Genomic DNA, 19,238 nt, shown 5'->3' with positions numbered 1-19,238 from the left:
GCTCCAAACTCCTCAAGGAGATGGATTTGAGATTTCCTCCCATCTCCTCCTTCAGCAGCCCTATGATTGAACCTCTTTGTCTGCTGCAACCCGGTGTCTCAGTGTTTTAACTTGCCACGCACTGGACGAAGGACCCGTTATGGCTACAGTGATCCCCAAGATGATAAAACTAACCTGTAGCAGAGTTTGGGTGAACATCCCTGGCACTTCTTTTCTTGGAACAAGATCTAGCAAATACCAACAAATGATAGGAGGGAATTTGTGAGAAATGCTCTGAGAACTTCAGGAAAAGGAGAGGCCAAATTCAACCTTCGAGTTAAGAATGGTTTTTACATTGGAACCTCAGTTAAGCAAAATGTTATCTCCCAACCATTCAAATTTCATTCTGCTCATCAGTGGACAGATGATACAAAAATCCTACTCAATTACTACTATTATTTTAGAATTCGTTATAAAACAATAAAGCATTTGTGCCAGGTGTGGTGGCTCATGTTTATAACCCCAACACTTTGGGAGGCCGAGGAGGGTGGATCACTTGAGCCCAGGAGTTCAAGACCAGCCTGGCCAACGTGGTGAAACCCTGTCTTTACTAGAAATACAAAAATTGGCCAGGTGGTTGTGCGCACCTATAGTCCCAGTTACTTGGGAGGCTAAGGTGGGAGGATCACACTTGAACCCAAGAAGCGGAGGTTCCAATGAGCAGAGATCGCACAACTGCACTCCAGCCTGGGCAGCATGGCAAAACCCCATCTCTAAAAAAATACGAAAAAATGCCAGGCGTGGTGGCTCATGCCTGTAATCCCAGCACTTTGGGAGGCCGAGACGGGTGGATCACGAGGTCAGGAGATCGAGACCATCCTGGCTAACACAGTGAAACCCCGTCTCTACTAAAAATATGAAAAAATTAGCCGGGTGTGGTGGCGGGCGCCTGTAGTCCCAGCTACTTGGGAGGCTGAGGCAGAAGAATGTCGTGAACCCGGGAGGCGGAGGTTGCAGTGAGCTGAGATCGCACCACTGCACTCCAGCCTGGGCGACTGAGCGAGACTCTGTCTCAAAAAAAAAAAGAAAAAATTAGAAAAAGCAAAAAACAATGAATCATTTGTGAAAAATTTGTTTTCTCTCATTATATGAGTACCCACATACAGCCATGTCCTTGGGCTTGACTCTTGGCTCACAAAGGCTAAAATATTTCCTTTCTAGGCCTTTACAGAAAAAGCCTGCCAAGTGACTCTTTTTTTTTTTTTTTTTTTTTTTTTAGGTACGGTCTCACTCTGTCACCCAGCCTATAGTGCAGTGGCGTGATCAGGGCTCACGGCAGTCTTGAAATCCTGTGCTCAAGAGATCCTCGTGCCACAGCCTCCTGGGTAGCTGAGACCACAGGCATGCACCACCACGCCCCGCAAATTTTTATTTATTTATTTAAGAGATGGAGTCTCACTCTATCGCCCAGGCTAGAGTGCAGTGCCGCGATCTCAGCTCACTGCAACCTCTGCCTCCCGGGTTAGAGGGATTCTCCTGCCTCAGGAATAGCTGGGATTACAGGCACGCGCCACCATGCCCAGCTAATTTTTGTATTTTTAGTAGAGACAGGGTTTTGCATGTTGGCCATACTGGTCTCAAACTCCTGACCTCAAGTGATCTGCCTGCTTCGGCCTCCCAAAGTGCTGGGATTACAGGCATGAGCCACTGAGCCTGGCTGCCCAGCTAATTGTTAAATTTTTTTGTAGAGACAGGATCTCACTGTATTGCCAAGTCTGTGTTTTGTTTCTTGATCTGGGTGCTGGTTACATGGGGTATTAAATTTGTGAAAATTTATTCTGCTGTACACGTATGATATGTGGGCTTTATCTATCTATCTATCTATCTATCTATCTATCTATCTATCTATCATCTATCTATCTACCTATCTATCCATCCATCCATATATTATACCTCAGTGAAAAGTTTAACACAGGCCAGGTTCAGTGGTGTGTGCCTGTAATCCCAGCATTTTGGGAGGCTTAGGTGGGTGGATTGCTTGAAGCCAAGAGTTCGAGACCAGCCTGGGCAACATGGCAAAACCCCATCTCTGCTGAAAATACAAAAATTAGCCAGGCATGGTGGTGCATGCCTGTAATTCCAGCTACTCAGGAGGCTGAGGTGGGAGAATCCCTTGAACCCAGGAGGCGGACGTTGCAATGAGCTGAGATCACACTGCTACACTCCAGGCTGGGCGACAGAGTGAGACTCTGTCTAAAAAAAAAAAAAAAAAGAGGCTGGGTGCGGTGGCTCATGCCTGTATTCCTGGCACTTTGGGAGGCTGAGGCAGGCAGATCACCTGAGATCAGGAGTTCAAGACCAGCCTGACCAACATGGAGAAACCCCATCTCTACTAAAAATACAAAATTAGCCGGGTGTGGTGGTGCATACCTGTAATCTCAGCTACTTGGGAAGCTGAGGCAGGAGAATCACTTGAACCTGGGAGGCGGAGGTTGCTGTGAGCTGAGATGGCGCCATTGCACTCCAGCCTGGGCAACAAGAGCAAAAATACGTTTAAAAAAAAAAAAGAGAATCTGCCCTCTGCTGGCTGGGCGTGGTGGCTCATACCTGTAATCCCAGCACTTTGGGAGGCTGAGGTCGGCAGATCACCTGAGGTCAGGAGTTCAAGACCAGCCTGGCCAACATGGTGAAACCCCGTCTCTACTAAAAATACAAAAATTAGCTGGGCATGGTGGCAGGTGCCTGTAATCCCAGCTACTCGGGAGGCTGAGGCAGGAGAATCGCTTGAACCTGGGAGGCGGAGGTTGCAGTGAGCCGAGATTGTGCCATTGCACTCCAGCCTGGGGGACAAGAGCAAGACTTCGTCTTTTTTTTTTTTTAGATAGAGTTTTTGCTCTTGTTGCCCAGGCTGGAGTGCAATGGCGCAATCTCGGCTCACTGCAACCTCCGCCTGCCGGGTTCAAGCAATTCTCCTGCCTCAGCCTCCCAAGTAGCTGGGACTACAGGCATGCACCACCATGCCTGGCTAATTTTTTGTATGTAGTAGAGATGGGGTTCCACCATGTTGGTCAGGCTCGTCTCGAACTCCTGACCTCAGGTGATCCACCCCCCTTGGCCTCCCAAAGTGCTGGGATTACAGGCGTGAGCCACCGCGCCCGGCCGAGACTTCGTCTGTTTTGTTTGTTTGTTTGTTTGTTTTTACTTTAAGTTTTAGGGTACATGTGCACAACGTGCAGGTTTGTTACATATGTATACATGTGCCATGATGGTGTGCTGCACCCATTAACTCGTCATTTAGCATTAGGTATATCTCCTAATGCTATCCCTCCCCCTCTCCCCAAGAGACTTCGTCTTAAAAAAAAAAAAGAATCTGCCCTCTGCCCTTGAGGGGCTTTCATTCCAGTGGGCAGTGTCTATTACCTTCAGACCCTCCACAAGACCTTTCACCATGTTCCTACCACCCAGCCATCCACCTTAGGATCCAGGCACTCCTGAATGTTAACTTTCCCCACACCAACCAAACATACACCCCAGAAAGAATGCCATCCCACGGCAAGGCTTCATGTCTAGAACCTATGCTCACCATCTGTCAGACTCCTATTCACCCTTCAAAGCCCTTTCCAAGGCTTCCCAGAAGCCTTCCCTGACTTACCAATAATGAGGATAGGGATGATGATATAGAGCAGGGATTATTGTTACAAACCTCAGTTCACAGAATGGAAAACTGAGGCCCAGAGAGGTAAAGTATCTAGTCCAAGGTTGAACTACTTTTTTTTTTTTTTTTTTTAGAACAGAGGTAATGTAGGGTTTGAATGCAGGTCCTCCTGATATCAGAGTCAGCGATCTCAACCACACACACTACTGCTTCCATAACAGAAGAATATTTTCACACATCTGTGTTCCAAGTTTTGAATCTGGCCGGGCACAGTGGCTCATGTCTGTAATCCCAGCACTTTGGGAGGCTGGGGCTGGCAGGTCAACTGAGGTCAGGAGTTCGAGACCAGCCTGGACAACATGGTGAAACACGGTCCCTGCTAAAAATACAACAATTAGCCTGGAGTGGTGGCTTGCGCCTGTATTCTCAGCTATTCGGGAGGCTGAGGTAGGAGAATCACTTGAATCCGAGAGGAAGAGATTGCAGTGAGCTGAGATCACGCCACTGCACTCTAGCCCGGGCAACTGAGCAAGACTCCATCTCAGAAAGAAAAAAAAAGTTTTGATTCCCTATCACGTGCTTCATAAATTACAATGTCATGAAATCTTCATAACAGCCAAGTCTGGGTAATGGGTATAATACCTTGGGGCAGGTATTATTATTGTTATCATAGCTTTTTTTTTTTTTTTCGAGGTGGAGTTTCGCTCTTGTCTCCCAGGCTGAAGGCTGGAGTGCAATGGCGTAATCTCGGCTCACGGCAACCTCTGCCTCCCGGGTTCACACTATTCTCCTGCCTCAGCCTCCCAAGTTGCTGGGATTACAGGCGTGGGTCACCATGCCTGGCTAATTTTTATTTTCCGAGACAGTCTCGCTCTGTCACCCAGGCTGGAGTGCAATGGTGCGATCTCAGCTCACTGCAACCTCCACCTCCCAGGTTCAAGAGATTCTCCTGCCTCAGCCTCCCCAGTAGCTGGGACCACAGGTGTGCGCCACCACGCCCAGCTACTTTTCGTATTTTTAGTAGAGATGGGGTTTCACCATGTTGACCAGGCTGGTCTTGAACTCCTGACCTCAGGTGATCCACCCGCCTCGGCCTCCCAAAGTGCTGGGCCAATAGGTGTGAACCACTCTGCCCGGCCTGTTTTTACCATTGCTATTTTATACGTGCTCAGAGAGATGACCTAAGTTCCCAGAAGTGACACACGGGAAAGCGGCAGAGCTGGATTCAACCCAGGCTTGTGGAATCCCAGAGCCTATGCCCTTCCCTTCGCTGTGTCACATCTTCCTCTAAGGACCCAGTGAAACCCAAGTTCTCTGGGTGTGATTCACTCCCTGGAGTCCTCCGCCATCCAGAGGGTGGGTTCCGGAGTTGCCTCCTTCTCTGCATCCCAATTGGATTCCTCAGAGCCACCGCCTTCCTCCTGCCCAGCTCAGTGCAGGGTGCTCCGGCGCCTGGCATCTGAAGGATGTGCAGGCAGTGGCGTGATAGTGAGTGGGAGGAGGAGCCTCTGATCATCCACCAAGTTCAAACCTGCTTTTCCTGGCATGACCCTCAGCTAGGCAGCCCGGACTCTCCAGATGCCAGCCTGGCCATGCCAGGGGCCAAGGAGGATGCTTCTGGCAAAATCCCCACATGCAAGATGCTGGCTTCCCAGGGCTCCTCCAGGGTGGCAGGTGACAGGCATGTACCCTAGGGAGGGGACATCGGAGCTCTTCAGCCAAGCAACTCTGCTCGGAGAAAAAAGAAAAACCTTCAAGTCCTCGGGAGTGCCTCAAAGCAGAAACCTCAACCTGAAATACAGACCTCATTCAACCTAGCCGTGAATCCTTGCCACACCTTGCATTAGAGAAAGGCTCTTTTCCAAACCATTTCATGTGTGTGTTAAAAACCATTTCTGGGCGGGGCGCGGTGGCTCACGCCGGATCGCCTGAGGTCGGGAGTTCCAGACCAGCCTGGTCAGCATGGTGAAACCCCGTCTCTACTAAAAATACAAAAATTAGCTGGGCATGGTGGCAGGTGCCTATAATCCCAGCTACTCAGGAAGCTGAGGCAGGAGAATCGCTTGAACCCTGGAGGTGGAGATTGCAGTGAGCCGAGATCGCGCCACTGCACTCCAGCCTGGGTGACAAGAGTGAGACTCCATCTCAAAAAAAAAAAAAAAAAAAGAAAGAAAGAGAAAGAAGGCCAGGCACAGTGGCTCATGCCTGTAATCCGAGCACTTTGGGAGGCTGAGGCGGGTGGATCACGAGGTTGGGAGATTGAGACCATCCTGGCTAACATGGTGAAACCCCGTCTCCACTAAAAATACAAAAAATTCTCCAGGCATGGTGGCGGGCGCCTGTAGTCCCAGCTACCCCGGAGGCTGAGGCAGGAGAATGGCGTGAGCCTGGGAGATGGAGCTTGCGGCGAGCCAAGATCGCGCCACTGCACTCCAGCCTGGGCGACAGAGCGAGACTCCATCTCAAAAAAAAAAAAAAATGAAAGAAAGAAAAGTCTGAATCGATGACTAAACAAATCACAGGACTTTTCAGTAGTTAGTATTTTTTTTTTCAGGCTAGATTCCCCAAAGTAGAATTTCTGGGGTAAAGGGCGTGACTTTTTAAATTTTATTTATTTATTTATTTTAAGATGGCGTCTTGCCCTGTCGCCCAGCCTGGAGTTCAGTGGCACCATCTCGGCTCACTGCAACCTCCACCTCCCAAGTTCAAGCGATTCTCCTGCCTCAGCCTCCGGAGTAGCTGGGATTACAGGCGCACACCACCATGCTCGGCTAATTTTTTGTATCTTTGGTAGAGATGGGGTTTCACCATATTGGCCAGGCTGGTCTTGAACTCCTGACCTCGTGATCAGCCCACCTCGGCCTCCCAAAGTGGTGGGATTACAGGTGTGAGCCACTATGCTCGGCCACGGACATGACTATTTTTAAGACTCTTGATGCAAATTGCACACCCAAAGAGCAGGTGGTGCTTCCTACCTGTCTAAAGCAGTGCACAGCAGGACCCTCTCAGGTCCTGACATCAGTGTTACATTTAAAATTCCTAACACCTGTCCAGGTGCGGTGGTTCATGCCTTTAATTCCAGCACTTTGGGAGGCTGAGGCAGCAGATCACTTGAGGTCACGATTTCGAAAACAGTCTGGCCAACATGGTGAGAGCCCATCTCTACTAAAAATACAAAAATTAGCCAGGCGTGGGCAGGGGGTGGTGGCTCATGCATGTAATCACAGCACTTTGGGAGGCTGAGGCGGGCAGATCACGAGGTCAGGAGATCGAGACCATCCTGGCTAACACAGTGAAACCGTGACTCTACTAAAAATACCAAAAATTAGCTGGGTGTGGTGGCGGGCGCCTGTAGTCCCAGCTACTCGGGAGGCTGAGGCAGGAGAATGGCGTGAACGCGGGAGGCGGAGGTTGCAGTGAGCCAAGATCGCGCCACTGCACTCCAGCCTGGGCAACAGAGCGAGACTCTGTCTCAAAAAAAAAAAAAAAAAAATTAGCCAGGCATGGTAGCGGGCGCCTACAATTCCAACTACCCAGGAGGCTAACGCAGGAGAATCACTTGAACCCAGAAGGCAGAGGTTGCAATGAGCCGAGATTGCACCACTGCACTCCAGCCTGGGCTACAGAGTGAGGCTCTAAATAAATAAATAAATAAAATTTCTAACACAAACCACCCTGTAGATAAGTACACTCAGCACATCTTTATTGAACACATGAAAGGAAGAAGGGTTTGTTGTGATTTTTCTTTTTGAGACAGCGTCTCCTTCTGTCACCCAGGCTGGAGTACAGTGTTGCAATCATGGCTTACTGCAGCCTTGACCTCCTGGCCTCCTGGCTCAGTAGTTGGAATCACAGGCACACGCCACCACACCTAATTTTTACACATTTTTGCAGAGACGAGGTTTCACCTTGTTGCCCAGGTTGGTCTTGAACTCCTGGGCTCAAGCAATTCTCGCACCTTGGCTTCCCAAAGTGCTAGGAATACAGATGTCAGCCCCATGCCAGGCCCCCTTTTGCATATCTTAACTTTAACTTTGTTTGTTTGTTTGTTTTGAGATGGAGTTTCATTCTGTCACCCAGGCTGGAGTACAGTGGTGTGATCTAGGCTCACTGGCAACCTCTGCCTCCTGGGTTCAAGCCAGTCTCCTCTCTCAGCCTCCCGAGTAGCTGGGATTACGGGTACGTGGCACCACACCTGGCTAATTTTTGTATTCTTAGTAGAGATAGGGTTTCGCCGTGTTGGCCAGGCTGGTCTCAAACTCCTGACCTCAGGTGATCTGCCCACCTCGGCCTTTCAAAGTGCTGGGATTACAGGCGTGAGCCACAGCGCCCGACAAACTTCTTTATATATGCATGCCAACAAAGAGTCAGACCCTGTAAAATATTTGAAGAGATTTATTCTGAGCCAAATATGAGTGACCATGGCCCGTGACAAAAGCCCTCAGGAGGTCCTGAGATGTGTGCCCAAGGTGGCTGGAGTGCAAGTTGTTTTTATACATTTTTGAGAGACATGAGACACCAATTAAATACATTTAAGAACTACATTGGCTTGGTCTAGAAAGTTAGGACAACTCGAAGCAGGGCGGGGTTCCTTCCAGGCTATAGGTGAATTTAAACACTTTCTGGTTGACAATTGGTTGAATTTGTCCAAAGACCTGGGATTCATAGAAAGGGAATGTTCAGGTTAAGATAAATATTGTGAGCCCAGGCACAGTGGCCCAATCCCAGCACTTTGGGAGGCCAAGGCAGGCAGATCACCTGAGGTCAGGAGTTTGAGACCAGCCTGACCAACATGGAGAAACCCTGTCTCTACTAAAAATACAAAATTAGCCGGGTGTGGTGTTACATGCCTGTAATCCCAGCTACTCGGGAGGCTGAGGCAGGAGAATCGCTTGAACTCGGGAGGTGGAGGTTGCGGTGAGCCGAGATGATGCCATTGCACTCCAGCCTGGGCAGCAAGAGCAAACCTCCATCTCAGGAAAAAAAAAAAAAGATAAATATTGTGGACACCAAAGTTCTTTTGAAGTCTTATAGTGGCTGCTCTTAGAGACAATAAATGGCAAATGTTTCCTATTCAGATCTTAGTTAATCTCTATAGGATTGTGAGGGTCTGGAAGAAAAAGATCTAGCTATGTTAATAGAGATTCTTCACAGATGCAAATTTTCCCTAGCAAGGAACGGCTTTGTAGGGACATTTCAAAATATGACAAAGAAACATGTTTTGGGGTAAAATATTTTGATGTTCTTCCTTGTCTCATAATGTTATGCCAGCGTCAGTCAGGTTGGAAAGTCAGTCACAATACCTAGGGTTAAATAAAACCCATCTGAAGAGAATTTATGATTTGTAGGGCATGGCTCCCCAGACCCCTTAGATAGGAATTTGGGCAAGATAAAAATCAGAGTTTAGGCCGGGTGTGGTGGCTCACGCCTGTAATCCCAGCACTTTGGGAGGCCGAGGCAAGCGGATCACGAGGTCAGGAGATCGAGACCATCCTGGCTAACATGGTGAAACCCCGTCTCTACTAAAAATACAAAAAATTAGCCGGGCGTGGTGGCGGGCACCTGTAATCCCAGCTACTTGGGAGGCTGAGGCAGGAGAATGGCGTGAACCCAGGAGGTGGAGCTTGCAGTGAGCTGAGATTGTGCCACTGCACTCCAGCCTGTGCGACAGAGCCAGACAACGTCTCAAAAAAAAACAAAAACAAAAAATCAGAGTTTAGTCCTCATGCCTCACATATGTGCCCAGGAAGTGGGTACTCCTGAAATCCCCATTTCACAGATAAGGAAACTATGGTGGAGTATGAGAGGCTTGGCCAGGGACAGTATAAGAACAGGCACAGGCCAGGTGCGGTGGCTCACGCCTGTCATCCCAGCACTTTGGGAAGCCAAGGTGGGTGGATCACCCGAGGTCAGGAGTGCAAGACCAGCTTGGCCAACATGGTGAAACGCTGTCTCTACTAAAAATACAAAAATTAGCTGGGGATGGTGGTGTGCCCCTGTAATCCCAGCTACTTGGGAGGCTGAGGCAGGAGAATCGCTTGAATCTGGGAGGTGGAGGTTACAGTGAGCTGAGATCACAACACTGCACTCAAAAATGGGCAACAAGAGCAAAACTCCATCTCAGAAAAAAAAAAAGAGAACAGGCACAGGTAGAGATGATTAAATAGCAGTGAGCGCTCGGAATCTTGAGGAAGAGAGAAGGAAGGTGGGTAGGGCGTGTACCCATCTTAGATTCTTTGGCTGGGACCCTATTCATTAGACTAACAAAAGACAGATTGGCAAGAGAAAAATAAACAGAAGTTGATTATGACACTTGTACATGGGAGTACTCAGAGGTAAGTGACTCAAGAGGGTGGTTAGAACTGGGGTTTATGTAGCATCTTAACAAGAAGAATACATTTTAGTGAAGTGAAAAGAGGAAGGGAAAGCACTGAATTTCTAGGGCAGCAAATCATGAGAGGGTCAATATATGGGGGATGAATGGAAGATGGGAGCTAGGAGTGGAGTCGGTTAAGTCTACTCCTCTGGGCCCCAGGAAGTTTAGGGTCTGGAGGTGTCTCTGGGATCAACTTTTGTCCTTCCTGGTGGTTTTTTTTTGCGGGGTGGGCACATTTATAAATTTATGTCTTTTTTTTTTTTTTTTTTTTGAGACGGAGTCTCGCTCTGTCGCCCAGGCTGGAGTGCAGTGGCGCGATCTCGGCTCACTGCAAGCTCCGCCTCCCGGGTTCACGCCATTCTCCTGCCTCAGCCTCCCGAGTAGCTGGGACTACAGGCGCCCGCTACCACGCCCGGCTAATTTTTTGTATTTTTAGTAGAGACGGGGTTTCACCGTGTTAGCCAGGATGGTCTCGATCTCCTGACCTCGTGATCCGCCCGCCTGGGCCTCCCAAAGTGCTGGGATTACAGGCGTGAGCCACCGCGCCCGGCATAAATTTATGTCTTGCTTTTTGGCAGCTACGGGAAGGGCAGAGAGCTTTTCTTCTTCTTTTTTTTTTTTTTGAGACGGAATCTTGCTCTTGTCGCCCAGGCTGGAGTGCAATGGTGCAATCTCAGCTCACTGCAACCTCCACCTCTCGGGTTCAAGCAGTTCGCCTGCCTCAGCCTCCTGAGTAGCTGGGATTACAGACCCGTGCCACCACGCCCGGCACATATTTGTATTTTTAGTAGAGATGGGTTTTCACCATGTTGGCCAGGCGGGTCTCTAACTCCTGACTTCCTGATCCACCCGCCTCGGCCTCCCAAAGTGCTGGGATTACAGGCGTGAGCCACCACACCTGGCCTGTGCCTGTTCTTATACTGTCCCTGGCTAAGCCTCTCATACATCATGAGCCACTGCGCCTGGCCTGCTTTTCTTTCTTTTTCTTTCTTTCTTTTTTTTTTTTTGAGATGAGTTTTGCTCTTGTTGCCCACGCTGGAGTGCAATGGTGCTATCTCGGCTCACTGCAACCTTCTCCTCCAGGGTTCAAGCGATTCTCCTACCTCAGCCTCTCGAGTAGCTGGGATTACAGGCATGTGCCACCACGCCCGGCTAATTTTGTATTTTTAGTAGAGACGGGATTACTCTGTGTTGGTCAGGCTGGTCTCAAACTCCTGACCTCAGGTGATCCACCCGCCTTGGTCTCCCAAAGTGCTGGGATTACAGGTGGGAGCCACCGACCCTGGCAGAGAGAGCTTTTCTTCTATCTGCTTCTTCTCAGTTGCTTTCAGCTCAACAGGATCCTCATTGCAAAGTGGCATGTTTTGGGCTATTGTATCTGTCAACCTTCAGAGGAATCTGAGAGGCGGGGCCCAGAACAGGTGGGTGGGATTCGGGAGGGAAAGTGGATTTGCTCAGGTACAGGGGTAGGGAGCGCTGTCCCGTCTTCAAGATGTCATCCCCTGCCTTGCTGGAATCTTCCCCCCACTGTTCCTGACTCAGGGGCCCAGTCCAGTCTTTTTTTTTTTTTTTTTCTTTGGGACAGAATCTTGCTCTGTCACTTAGCCTGGAGTGCAGTGTCATGATCTCCACTTACTGCAACCTCTGCCTCCAAGGTTCAGGCAATTCTCATGCCTCAGCCTCCCAAGCAGCTGGGACTACAGGTGTGCACCACCATGCCCAGCTAATTGTTGTATTTTTAAGTAGAGATGGGGTTTCGCCATGTTGGCCAGGCTGGTCTCGAACTTCTGACCTTAGATGATCTGCCTGCCTTGGCCTCCCAAAGTGCTGGGATTATAGGCATGGGCCACTGCACCTGGCCCTGGCTCCCATTTCTGAGCTACATTGAGCTACTGAACTTCTGTGCCTTATTTTCCCCTTCTGTAAAATGGGAATAACAAATTCTTGACCTCAGTCTTCTTCTAAGTATTAAATAAATTTTTTTTTTATTTTTAAATTTTTGCCAGGTGCAGTGGCTCACGCCTGTAATCCTAACACTTTGGGAGGCAGAGGCGGGTGGATCACCTGAAGACGCAAGATCGAGATCAGCCTGGCCAACATGGTGAAATCCCGTCTCTACTAAAAATACAAAAATTAGCTGGGTGTGGTGGTGCACACCTGTAATCCCAGCTACTTGGGAGGCTGAGGCAGGATAATTGCTTGAACCCGGGAGGTGGAGGTTGCACTGAGCTGAGATCCCGCCACTGCACTCCAGCCTGGGCAATAGAGTGAGACTCCATCTCAAAAAATAATAATAATAATAAAAAATAATAATAATAATTTTTCAAGAATAGAGACGGGGTTTCTTCATGTTGCCCAGGCTAGTCTCGAACTCCTGAGCTCAAGCAATCCACCCGCCTCAGCCTCCCAAACTGATGAGACTACAGGCATCAGCCACCATGCCTGGCTTTAAGTATTAAGTAATATCTGTAATGCACTTCTCAGGCAGCCTGCCTGGCACACAAGAACCCATTCATGTGTCCCTTTGTAAATTCCATAACCAGCTCCTCCAACCTGTGAGAAAACTTGCCAACAGTACTCTCAAAGCAGATATGTTGGGTTTTCCTGGCATCTTGTGAGCACACTTTATTGTAAAAAAACAAAAACAGAATGCCTCTGCTATGTTACATACTGATATGACATTTCTTCTTCTTCTTCTTTTTTTTTTTTTTTTGAGACGGAGGGACTCACACTCTGTTGCCCAGGCTGGAGTGCAGTGGTACAATCTCCGCTCACTACAATCTCTGCCTCCTAGGTTCAAGTGATTCTCCTGCCTCAGCCTCTCGAGTAGCTGGTATTACAGGCGTGCATCACCACGCCCGGCTAATTTTTTGTATTTTTAGTAGAGACAGGGTCTCACCAGGTTGTCCATCCTGGTCTCGAACTCCTGACTTCAGGTGATCCACCCGCCTCAGCCTCCCAAGGGCTGGGATTACAGGCATGAGCCACCATGCCCGGCCTTGTTTCTTCATTCTTTTAAATGTTGAGGCATGATTTACTCATAAAATGCATGCACACATTTTAAGTGTACAGTTCATGATTCTTTTTTTTTTTTTTTTGACACAGGGTCTCTCTCTGCTGCCCAGGCTGGAGTGCAGTGGCGTGATCTCCGCTCACCACAGCCTTCACCTCCCCGGTTCAAGCGATTCTCCTGCCTCAGCCTCCCCAATAGCTGGAACTACAGGCATGCCCCCACCATGCTCAGCTAATTTCTGTATTTTTAATAGAGATGGGGTTTCACCATGTTGGCCACTCTGGTCTCGAACTCCTGACCGCAAATGACCTGCCCGCCTCAGCCTCCCACAGTGCTGGGATCTCAGGCATAAGCCACCACGCTCTGCCATGACTCTTGAGAAATATGAGCATTCGTCTAACTGTCATATGTGGAGCATGTCCAGGACCCAAGGGTGTTTCCTCCAGCTCCTTTGCTATCTCTCTTCTCCCACCCTCTTCCCCTGGGCAACCTCTGTTCTGATTTCTATCACTATGGCTCAGTTTTGCCTGTCCTAAAACTTTATTTATTTATCTATTTATTTTGAGGCAGAGTCTCACTCTGTCACCTAGGCTGGAGTGCAGTGGCACTATCTCAGCTCACTGCAACCTCCGCCTCCCAGGTTCAAGCAATTCTCCTGCCTCAGCCTCCTGAGCAGCTGGGATTACAGGTACGCGCCACAATGCCTAGCTATTTTTTGTATCTTTTGGTAGAGACCGGGTTTCACCATGTTGGCCATGCTGGTCTCTAACTCCTGAGCTCAAGTGACCCACCCACCTTGGCCTCTCAAAATGCTGGGATTACAGGCATGAGCCACTGTGCCTGCCCTTATTTATTTTTTTGAGATAGGATCTCACTGTCTCACTATCTGCCCAGGCTGGAGTGCAGTGGCATGACTTCGACTTACTGCAACCTCTGCCTCCCAGGTTCAAGCCGTTCTCATGCCTCAGCCTCCAGGATAGTTGGGATTACAGGTATGTGCCACCACGCCCAGCTAATTTTTGTATTTTTAGTAGATACGGGGTTTCTCCCTGTTGGCCAGCCTGGTCTCGGACTCCTGACCTCAGGTGATCCGCCCGCCTTGGCCTCTCAAAGTGCTGGGATTATAGACGTGAGCCACCGCAGTAGGCCGAATCCACTCCTTTTTATTGATGAGAAGTTTTTCACAGTGTACAGGACAGGGAAGGAAGCTGGAGCCCTCTCCTGTAACAAGAGGCAGGTTAAATAGGGAAAAACAACACAAGTTGATTAAGATGTTTACCTCATGTATACGTGGGGGAAGCCCAGAGAAAAGGGGAAATCTCCAAGAAGTGGCTTTGCTTTGTTGGCTTAAATACTATCTTCAACTAACATGAAGAAAGGTGTGGGGGTGGGGGTGGGGGTGGGGGGGGCCGGGCGCGGTGGCTCAGGCCCCTAGTCCCTGCACTTTGGGAGATGGAGGCGAGCAGATCACCTGATGTCAGGGGTTCGAGACCAGCTTGGCCAACATGGTGAAACTCCGTCACTACTAAAAATACAAAAATTAGCCAGGCATGGTGGCGGGCACCTGTAATCCCAGTTACTTGGGAGGCTGAGGCAGGAGAATTGCTTGAACCCAGGAGGCAGAGACAGTGAGCCGAGATCAAGCCACTGCACTCCAGCCTGGCGACAGAGACGGACACCTCAAAAAAAAAAAAAAAAAAAAAAAAAGAGGCATGGCGCAGTGGCTCACACCTGTAATCCTAGCACTTTGGGAGGCCGAGGCGGGTGGATCACCTGAGGTCAGGAGCCTGGCCAACATGGCGAAACTCTGTCTCTACTAAAAACACAAAAATTAGCCGGGTGTGGTGGTGGGCGCCTATAATCCCAGCTACTCGGGAGGCTGAGGCAGGAGAATTGCTTGAACCTGGGAGGTGGGGCGGAGGTTGCGGTGAGTCGAGATCACGCCACTGCACTCTAGCTTGGGAGACAGAGCGGGATTCCTTCTCAAAAAAAAAAAAAAAGAAAGAAAAAAAAGAAAGAAAGGTATGTGGAAGTGGAGGGCAGCTATGGAGCGATGACCAGAAAAAGCTCAGCGAACAAGGGTTTGTTATGCAGATTGCAACTGATGCTTTCTCCATTGATAAGAGTTTCTAGTAATTTAGAGTCATTCTTCTCTTCCTGATATGGAGAGGGAGATACCCTTTCAAATGGAGGTTTCCTTTAGAGATGCAAATTTCCCTTACAAAAGAGTAACTCCTACTCTGTTTTTAGAGCTTCTCTTGTGTCTGCAGTTTCTCAAAATAATCAGCTCTAAATAATCCTTATGCCAATGAGGCATATTTTGGGGTGGCATATTCTGGTCTCCCGCAGTCTTATTTTGGGGTGGCGTATTTCTGGCCTCCCGCAAGTTTTCCACGCTGTACAGATAAACCACGATTTGTTTATCCGTTCTCCTGTTGATGGACATCCGGATTCTTTCCAGTTTGGGGCTCTTATGCACACAGCAGCGATGAATATTCAGGTAAAAGTCCTGTGTAGCCACATGGTATCAATTCTCATATAAATATCTAGGAGTGAGATTGGTGAGTCTTACGGTAAATGTGTGTATTGGAAATTGACAAACTATTTCCAAAGAGGTTGTACTATATTGCATCCTCACCAGCAAATTATGAATGTTCTATTTGCTCCTAATCCTCTACAACACTTGATACTGTAAATCTGTTTTTTTTTTTTTTTTCAGTCAGAATCTCCCACTGTCACCTAGGCTGGAGTACAGTGGCACAGTCTCGGCTCACTGCAGCTTCAACCTCCAGGGCTCAAGTGATCCTCCCACCTCAGCCTCCAGAGCAGCTGGGACTACAGGTGTGCACCACTATGCTTGGCTAATTTTTTTTTTTTAATTTTTAAATTTTTTATAGAGACAGAGTCTCACTGTGTTGCCTAGGCTGGTCTTGAACTCCTGGGATCAAGCAATCCTCCTGCCTTGGCCTGCCAAAGGGCTGAGATTACAGGCATGAGTCATGGTGTTTTGGCAAAATGTTTTAAATTATAACCATTCTAGTAGAAGTGATTTTGATTTTAATTTGATCATTGTGATTTAATTTGCATTTCCTTGATAACTAATGATATAGAACATCTTTTCGTGTACTTACGGCATACTCATCTACTTTGTTTTGTGAAATGTCTGTTCAAGTGTATTGCCCATTTAAAAAAATGGGGCTGGGTGTGGTGGCTCATGCCTATAATCCCAGCACTTTGGGATGCCAAGAAGGGAGGATCACCTGAGACCAGGAGTTCCAGACCAGCCTAGGCAACATAGTGAGACCTAGTCTCTGCAAAACATTTAAAAATTAGCCAGGCATGGTGGTGGTCGACTGTAGTCTCAGCTACTCAAGAGGCTGAGTTCATAGGATTGTTTTAGCCCAGGAACTCAAGGCTGCAGGGACCTGTGATTGCACCACTGCAGTCTAGCCTGGGCAGCACAGCAAGACCCTCATTTCTTTTTTTCTTTTTTTCGGACATGGAGTCTCACTCTGTCACATGATCATAGCTCACTGTGGCCTTGACCTCCTGGGCTCAAGCAAACCTCCCACCACAGCCTCCCTAGAAGCTGGGATTTCAGGCATGTGCCACCACACCCAGCTAATTTTTGTATTTTTTATAAAGATGTGACTTTGGCATGTTGCCCACACTGGTCTCAAACTCCTGGGCTCAAGCAATCCTCACCTTCCCAAAGTGCTGGGATTATATGTGTGAGCCATTGTGCCTGGTGGAGACACTATCTTTTTAAAAAAAGAATTCGGCCAGGCATGGTGGCTCGCACCTGTAATCCCAGCACTTTGGGAGGCTGAGATGGGCAGATCACAAGGTCAGGAGTTCAAGCCCAGACCAGCCTGACCATGATGGTGAAACCCTGTCTCTACTAAAAATACAAAAATTAGCCGGGCATGGTGGCGCATGCCTGTAGTTCCAGCTACTTGGGAGGCTGAGGCAGAAGAACTGCTGGAACCCAAGAGGCAGAGGTTGCAGTGAGCCAACATTGTGCCACTGCACTCCAGCCTGGGCAACAGAGGGAAACTCCGTCTCAAAAAAAAAAAAAAAAAAAATTCTGTTTTTGTGTAAGGTGTGAAATAAGAGTCCAGGTTAATTATTTTATTTTATTATTATTATTATTATTATTATTATTATTATTATTTTGAGATGGAGTCTAGCTCTGTCGCCCAGGCTGGAGTGCAGTGGCACAATCTCAGCTCACTGCAAGCTCCGCCTCCCGGGTTCACACCATTCTCCTGCCTCAGCCTCCCAAGTAGCTGGGACTACAGGCGCTCGCCACCACGCCTGGCTAATTTTTATATCTTTTGTAGAGACAGGGTTTCCGCACAATGGCCAAGCTGGTGTTGAACTCCTTACCTCAGGTGATTCACCTGCCTCGGCCTCTCAAAGTGCTGGGATTACAGGCGTGAGCCACCGTGCCCGGCCAAGGCATTTTTTTTTTCTTTGAGACAGAGTCTCTCTCTGTTGCCCAGGCTGGAGTGCAGTGGCATGATCTCCATGTCCCGGGATCAAGCAATTCTTGTGCCTCAGCACCCCCATGTAGCTGGGACTACAGGCATACATCACTACACCTGGCTAATTTTTGTATTTTCACTAGAGACGGGGGTTTCACGGGGTTGGCCAGGCTGATCTTGAACTCCTGACCTCAAGGGATCCACTGGCCTTGGCCTCCGGAAGTGCTGGGATTACAGGCCTGAGCTACAGCACTTGGCCTGTTTAAGGCATTCTAAGTCACAGCATGAGATAGGAGATTGGCACAAGATACAGGTCATAAAGACCTTACTGATAAAACAGGTTTGCAGTAAAGAAGCCAGCTAAAACCCACCAAAACCAAGATGGCGATAAGAATGACCTCTGGTCGTCCTCACTGCTACACTCCCACCAGTGACCTGACAGTTTACAAATGCCATGGCAATGACAGGCAGTTACTGTATAAAGTCTAAAAAGGAGAAACATGAATAATCCACCTCTTGTTTAGCACATAATTAATAAATAACCATCAAAATGGGCAACCAGCAACCCTCAGGGCTGCTTTGCCTATGGAGTACCTATTCTTTGTTCCTTTACTTTTCTAATAAATTTGCTTTCATTTTACTGTACGGACTTGCCCTGAATTCTTTCTTGGGAGAGATCCAGGAACTTGGGGTCTGCATCAGGACCCCTTTCCGGTAACAAGAACTTTGGTCAAATATTATTCTGAGGCCGGGCGTGGTGGCTCATGCCTGTAATCCTAGCACTTTGGGAGGCTGAGGCAGGTGGATCACCTGAGGTCAGAAGTTCAAGACCAGCCTGGTGAACATGGTGAAACCTCATCTCTACTAAATATACAAAAATTAGCCAGGCATGGTGGCGGGCGCCTGTAATCCCAGCTACTCAGGAGGCTGAGGCAGGAGAATGGCGTGAACCTGGGAGGCAGAGCTTGCAGTGAGCCGAGATCATGCCACTGCACTCCAGCCTGGGTGACAGAGCGAGACTGCGTCTTAAAAAAAAAAAAAAATTTTTTTTTAAATTAGCCAACTCTGGTCATGTGTGCCTGTGGTCACTACAGTCTCTGGGATTGTAGGACACACCAACATGCCCTGTTAATTTTTTTTTTTTTTGTAGAGATGGGGTCTGGCTATGTTGCCCAGGCCAGTCTTGAACTCCTGGCCTCAACTGATCCTCCTGCTGTCATGGCCACCTGAAGTGTTGCGATTACAGATGTGAGCCACCATGTCTGCTGGCACAAATTTTATTATGTGTTAGGATCTATAACGATATCCCTTCATTCCTGATATTAGGAATTTGTGTTTTTACTGTTTTATTTTTTTATATTTATTTATTTATTTATTTTTGAGGCGAAGTCTCGCTCTTGTCCCCCAGGCTGAAGTGCAATGGTGCAATCTTGGCTCACTGCAACCCCCGCCTCCTGGGTTCAAGCCATTCTCCTGCCTCAGTTTCCCAAGCAGCTGGGACTACATGTGCATGCTGCCATGCCCAGCTAATTTTTGTATTTTCAGTACAGACGGGATTTCACCATATTGGCCAGGCTGGTCTCGAACTCCTGACTTGTGATCCACCCGCCTCAGCCTCCTAAAGTGCTGGGATTACAGGCGTGTGCCACCATGCCGGGCCTACTTTTAATTTTGTTTATTTTTGTTTTTTGAGACAGAGTGTTGCTCTGTCACCCAGGCTGTAGTGCA

The sequence above is a fragment of the Pan troglodytes genome, chromosome 1 (assembly GCF_028858775.2).
Source record: "Pan troglodytes isolate AG18354 chromosome 1, NHGRI_mPanTro3-v2.0_pri, whole genome shotgun sequence".
Classification (NCBI taxonomy): domain Eukaryota; kingdom Metazoa; phylum Chordata; class Mammalia; order Primates; family Hominidae; genus Pan; species Pan troglodytes.
Note: the sequence above shows the minus strand (reverse complement) of the source record.